Raw genomic sequence first — 7,145 nt, forward strand, 5'->3', positions numbered from 1 at the left:
AGTTCTAGTTCAACTGCTAGGAGTTGCTTATCTTTTCGAGATTTTTCTTAGAGATCACTGGAAGAAATCTTGTGACTGACTCTCAAATTTCTTAAGATCAAATAATATAAAATTTGGTGAGAATTTAAAGAAAGTATGCATGTGTGGAAATTTAAGATTTCCAGCTCTGAAGTCAGGCTGTCAGAATTCAGATCTTAGTCCCCTTTTCTTCCTATGGCTAGCTCTGCAATTAATTTCTCCTTGTATTTCTTTCCTCATCTGTAAAATAAGAATGATAGAAATAGTACCCACATAATTTGGCAATTGAAGGTTAATTCAACTAGCAGACCTAATTGATTTGCATCAGAATTTGGCACAAAGCAAGTGCCTGGTAGGCATTAATATTAAGTTATTTTATTTTGCATGATGGGGCAGCAAATAGTTATTGTATGGTTAATCTTAAATAAGGAACATTAATAATAATTAAGAAAGTATACTTTTTGAATAAGTCTATTAGGAATATGAAGCCTCAATCTAATTATGTTTCTGAGTTTGAGACCCATGAATGTATACATATTTTAAAATATATTATTATATAGTCGAGGAGGGAATCCTAGCCATTCTGACAATAACTAGTCCATTAGTAAAAACTAGTGATTGAATACATTCTAAAAAATTAACACAGGTTTTGAAATCTAGCTGTTGTTATTCAACTTTTTTTTATTGTTTAATTATCAAAAAAAGACACATAAAACAACCAAAAATATATAAAGTTAAGAAAACACTAAGATTGCTCACCTACTCCTTTAACCACTCTTCAAACTTACAGTTTTATACTTGATTCAATGAGATAAATTGTGTTGAAATTGATAGAGCAGTGGCTGGCATCTGGTAGATCCTCCAGAATGATCACCTCTATTTCTAAGATGTAGGATTAAGATCAGTAGCATCTTGGTACCACTAAGCTACTGTACTTGCTCCTGTTCTAGAGAGTAGAGAAACCCCTTTAGTTGCTAGTTTTATTTTCCCCATTGTTTTTACATATCAAAGATAATTTCCATCCACTATGTGGATTCCTACAGTTTAGGTGAGACATGGCAGAGCGTAATGGTTGGGAGGGAGCATTCAGGAACCAAACCATCTGAATCCATCAGGATGGAGATTTACTTGCTCTGAGAGGCCAGTTAGCTACCTTTTTGAGCCTTCACTTGTGAGGATCAGAAAGGTTAATACAGAAAGTATCTAATACAGTTCCTGGATCCAATAATTATTAGTTCTTGTCATTATTTTGTCATCAACATCCTCATCATTAACTGCTCTTCTGGACAAAGCAAAGCAGAAGGACTGAAAGACTAATATTTTACCTCGCAGGAATAAAGAATTGCCATAGAAAAGGAGCATTAACTCTGACACTTAAGTACTCAAAAGTTTTTGCTTTATCTCTTTTTGCCCATATTTTCTTTGTTATTTAGTTGATTTTTTTTTTCCTTTACTCAGGGATTTTTGTTGTTGGATGGTGGCTCTGCTAGGCTGCTCAAGGTTCATACCACAGGCAGTGGATGTTACCCAGATGGCTCCTTTTTTAAAATAAATCGAATTCATGGTTGAGGTTGATATGAGGGCTTCTGTCCATTGGCAAATGCCATTGTAGCCACAGGCCTCTTATTAAAGCTGGGAAGAAAAATAGTGATTACTAGTGTTTGTGGCCAAATTTTGTTCATGCCTGCCCATTGGGTTTGTTTGGATACCAGGAAATTACGGACTGTATGATTTGAATTAGGATAAGATATGAAACCTTTGGAGCCATTCTTTAGCAAAGATTGTGCTGTAAAAGAATATTGGAAAGTACCCCTTTGACCAAGTCAGTGAAATTACCTTAGTCATGAGAATTCTAAGTGAGTTTTCTGACCTTGAGACACAGACACAGTGCCAAAAAATATCAGCAGGGGATTGAGGATTGATGCTGGTCTGTATTTTAATGAGAGGGTTTCAGTGCTACATCATCATCTAACTCAACCCCATCATTTCCAGGCTTTAGACATTCTAGATGCCTGTCTCAGAAAATAGAATTTCCCTCAGTATTACTATCAGAAACATGTCTTGTCATGTCAGTTCTCTCAGTTCATATTTTTAATTCCTTTTCTTTCTTTTTTTTTTTTCTGTTTTTCAAAATATGTTCTTTGGTCAGTTATGGCTGGTAATACTCTTCATTGTACCGGCTGCCCAGAGCTCCATTTCGGCGTTATTTCCATGGCAACAAGCGTATGCTGACTATACAGTCCCTCCATCTGCACCTCCATTCCTGGTACCACGGCTCTTCTTGTGTTAATCCAAGCTGCTGACTTTAGTTGTTGTTCTTTATCATCTAGTAAAATAACTACTGTCACCTTGGAAATTAATTGCAAGGTTAATCTGCTTTAATACACAAAAGACACAGGACACAGGATGTCCTCTCATGCAAGCCCATGCATGAGAGAAAGGAGAAGTTCATCAGTTAACCCAAACATTATTGTCATGTCTGCAGCAATGGGCAGGACATGCAGGCAGCTGTGTGCTCCAGCATGGAAATAGGAGACCATATGCTGAGCCAGAACCCAGTAGTCCTTTTTCAGCATCATCCTCTTCTTTAGGTAAAGGGTAATGTTTTATTTTCAGCCATTAAGAGAATTCTTACCATGAAAGTAAATATCTATCAGCTATTATCTTCTCTTATTAGGAGTGTAGGACAAAAAAACCCATTTTTGTTGTTTTTTGAGGCAGTGGGGATATTTATTTATTTACTTATGGTATTATTAATTTTGTGTGCCGCAATCTGAGCAAGATCTCCGAGAATATCTTCCTTTCTGTTTAGACTTTGCTGTGGTAAACTTTTCTTTTTCCGTCTCGCATACCAGCCGCTGCCATGCGTGGCAGCTTGCGGGGTGTCCCCGCCAAGGATGGCTACTCTTGCATGGCTTTGTGCTTAGATTCAGAAGCCCAGTGCAGGGTTCCCAACCTGGAACAGGATGTGTTTAATAACATCCTCACTGTCTATCCTTCAAATGAAGAATTTTGTGTATTCAAAGCCGTGACTTTCTAGACTGTAGATAAACAGCACATGCATGGTACTTGCCAGCAGACACATAAGAAGCTGCTTCTAGGCAATCCCAGCTTGATGTAGGCCCCAACGGAACAAGATCTCACGACACACCTCTGGGCAGAGATGCCATGGAGAGTGGGATCAGCATCCCTCGTAAAGCATCCTCTGACTTACTTGCTGTAACTTGTATTGTTCCCCTCACATCTGGACAAGAATAGGAGTGAATGGATCCCCTCAGAACAGGTATTTCAGTGTCCTTTCTTCATTATGAGAGTATAAAGAAAGCATGACCCTATGTTGGACACTGTGTGCTCACTGGTTTGTTTTAATGATAAGACCACATACCTAGTATGTTATTTTCCTAGAGCTGCCTTAATAAATTACTATTAACTGGGAGGCTTAAAGCAACAGATACATTCTCTCAGTGGCAGAGGCCAGAAATCCAAAATCAAGATGTCAGAAGGCCATGTTAGAAGTCAATTCCAGGTTGAAAAACAAACAGATTTTTAAAAATCTATCTTTTGAGACTAACTGGCCAACTAAAGACATAAAGGATAAGCATACATTCTCCCATCCTAGTTTCCCTCTCATGATACAAAGCATCATGAGGCTTCTCCTAAATCAGGCTTCCGCCCACAGAATGGATGCTGTCGGTAGTAAGTAGATTGAGACTGAGCCCTATCAGATCAGGGATTGGATGCTGCAGAATCCCAACTTCAACTGCTTCTTCATGAAAACCTAAAAAGCAAATCTAATCTGAAGACCTAATCTAAGCAAGGCTCTGCAGCCGCTTTCCTCCAGGGCTGGGACTCAAACTTCAAATGTATTACTCCTGTACTCCTATCATCAAATGGAGAGTCTTTGTCCTCTGTCACCCACCTCCTCTAGGTTGGTGTGCTCCATGTTTTCAATTTGCCCTTGGTGACTCCTTTGCTCACCTGGGGAAGCTGACCTTGTGGACATCCCCTGGCTTCCAGGTGGCTTTGTGCTGCCCATGAGAAACACTAGCTGGAGGATGGAGGATGGGAAGAGGGTTAGGAGGCATTTGTTCCTTGCATTCTCTCCCAGTTGGATAGCCGTAGATTAACTATATCACTTTACTAAAAGCCACAGCTCATGTTATGCAGCCCTGTCAGTACAGTTTCTTTCTTACATAGTTCTGGTAAGTGTTCCTGCCTCTAACATTGCCAGGCCAAGAAGGAGTAAGGACCCCCTTATCTTCCTTGCCCAAGGTTACTGGGTCATTTCTTATTGGCTTCACTAAACTCTGCTATAACTTTGTAATCAGTGCTTTTATTAAATACTTACCAATTACCCAATGTGTGTCTCCCATTTCTTTCCCGCCTGCACTCAGATTGGTAAAAATCACTAGACCAGAAGAAAGGGCCTTCGTTTTATTGACTTATTCTTGCTTAAGTGGGGGTTTATTGTGCACTGAGTCAACTAACTTTCCTACCTACACTCATTTGCCCACCTTCACCCCCTACCTCTGGTAACGACCAATCTGTTCCGTATCTATGAGTTCAACTTTTTGTTTTTGCTTTTGTTCTTTAGATTCCACATATAAAAGAGATTATATGATGTTTTTATTGCTCTATCTGACTTAATTCATTTAGTATAATGCCCTCAAGTTCTTCCATGATGTCACAAATGGCAAGATTTCCTTCTTTTTGTGGCTGGCTAATATTCCATTGTGTTTGTATATATATATTTTTTCCATTCAACCTATTGGTGAACACTTACGTTGCTTCCATATCTTGGCTATTGTGAATAATGTTGCAATGAACACAGGGGTGCATATATCTTTTTGAGTTAGTGGTTTTGTTTCCTTTGGGTAGATACCCAGAAGTGGAATTGCTAGATCATATGGTAATTCTCTTTTTAATTTTTTGAGGAACCTCTATATTGTTTTCCATAGTAGCTGTGCCAATTGACATGTCTACCAGCAGTGCATAAGAATTTCCTATTCTCTGCATCTTTGACTATTCTTAATTCTTATCTTTTTGATAATAGCCGTCTAACAAGTGTGAGATGATACCTCATTGTGGTTTTGATTTGTATTTCCCTGATGGTTAGTGACGTTGAATATTTTTTCATGTATCTGCTTGCCATCTGTATGTCTTCTTTTGAAAAAATGTCTATTCAGATCTTCTGCCCATTTTTTAATCAGTTTTTTTTTTTACTATTGAATTATATGAGTTTTTTTTAATATATCTTGGATATTAACCTCTTATTAGCTATATGATTTGCAAATATTTTCTCATTTGATAGGCTGCCTCTTCATTTTGTTGATGATTATTATTTGTCATTTTCTTTCAGAGCTTAAATATGTCATCTCAGAGTCTTCTAGACTTCATAATCTCCAGTAAAAAATCAGTGAAAAATCTCATTCACTCTCTCATACATCATGAGTCATTTCTCTCCTATTCCTTTCAAGAGTCTCTCTTTGCCTTTGGCTTCTGACAGTTTAGTTGTGATTTATCTAAGTAGAGATCTCTGGGGTTTTTTTTGTTTTTTTTCTGATTTGGAATCCATTAAGCTTTTTGTATGAGCGGGTAATGTTTTTCATCAAATTATGTTTTCAACTATTACTTCTTCAATTTTTTTTTTTTTATGCCCTTGTCTCTCTCTTTTTTTCTCTCTCTCTCCTCTCTTTTTGGAACTCCCATCTGTCTATCTTCAAATTCTTGGTGATGCCCCACAAGTCTCTGAGACTTTATTTTTCTTCATTCTTTTTTCTTTCTATTCCTTAGACTGGATAATTTCATTAACCTGTCTTCAATTTGGCTGATTCTTTTCTTCTGCCTGTCCAAATCTACTGTTAAGCTCCTCTAGTGAATTTTTTATTAAGTTATTATATTTTTAAATTCCATCATTGTATTTGTTTCTTCTTATTGTTTCTATCTGTATATTGATAGTCTTTATTTGGTGAGATATTATCCTCATCTTTTCCTTTAATCCTTTCAGACATGGTTTATTTTAGTTTTTTAAATATTTTTAGGATGGCTAATTTAAAATATTTGTCTAGTAAGCAAAATTTAAGTTATTTCACAGACACTTCTATTGCTTGCTTTTGTCCTTACTTATGGGCCATACTTTCTAGTTTCTGTGTCTTGTAAGTGTTTGTTGCATTTGAATAATAAAATTTTACAACCCTGAAAATTATATTCTGTCCCTTCCCTAGGGTCTATTTTGCAGTTTGTTGTTGTTGTAGAATGTTTGTTTAGTATTTTTTTCTAAACCAGTTCTCCAAAGATTTTATTCTTTGTCATGCTTGGACATTGAAGTCTCTGCTCGGTTAGCTTAGTGGTCAGTAAATGACTGGACAAAGATTGCATTAAATGTTGGGATCCAATAATTCTGCCAGTTTTTGCTGAGGAGCTTCATGTGCATTTTGAATCATATCTCCAACACAGCCTGGCAGTTGACAACTCTGCTTAGCCTTCACTTTCTTTCCCGGAGCCTCCAGGTCAGCCAGAGGTGAGAACTTAGCCTTCCAATATCTTTCTTGAATACAGGCACTGTGCTTGGAATATATACCACCGTACACCTGTGTGTGAATTGTTTTTATTTTATTTTATTTTATTTTATTTTATTTTATTTTATTTTACTGCTAGTAACATGTCAGAACTTTTCAAAGCCCCAGTGGACATCTCCTTTGAAGCTTTTTTCTTTTAAGCTTCAAGGCCAGCCTATTATTTGTTCTGTTATCTACTACCACAGGCTACCATGAAATTTAAAAATCACCTCTATTTTCAACAAGTGTCCTGGGGAAAAGCTTTTCCCACTGGACAAGCCCTAAGTTGGGTCACATAGGGACAGAAGTAAGTGGGGTCTTTCAGTGAGCTACTCACCAGGCCCAATAATGACATTCTCTGGGAATGAGACTGGTGGCTGCCAGAATACTAGTGTTCAGTGATTGAGGGCTATTTAGTTTTAGGGCTACCATGGTACTATAGACAGAAGAATGAGAATAAATCAAGTTAGTCCATTAAAAAAAAAAAGAACTCACTGTTTTTCCCAAAATTAAGCCTTTTTAATTTTTTTAAGAAAAATTTAATAAACCCTATCTAGTCTCCTGAAAGTA

The sequence above is a fragment of the Vicugna pacos genome, chromosome 1, assembly GCF_048564905.1.
Source record: "Vicugna pacos chromosome 1, VicPac4, whole genome shotgun sequence".
Lineage (NCBI taxonomy): Eukaryota > Metazoa > Chordata > Mammalia > Artiodactyla > Camelidae > Vicugna > Vicugna pacos.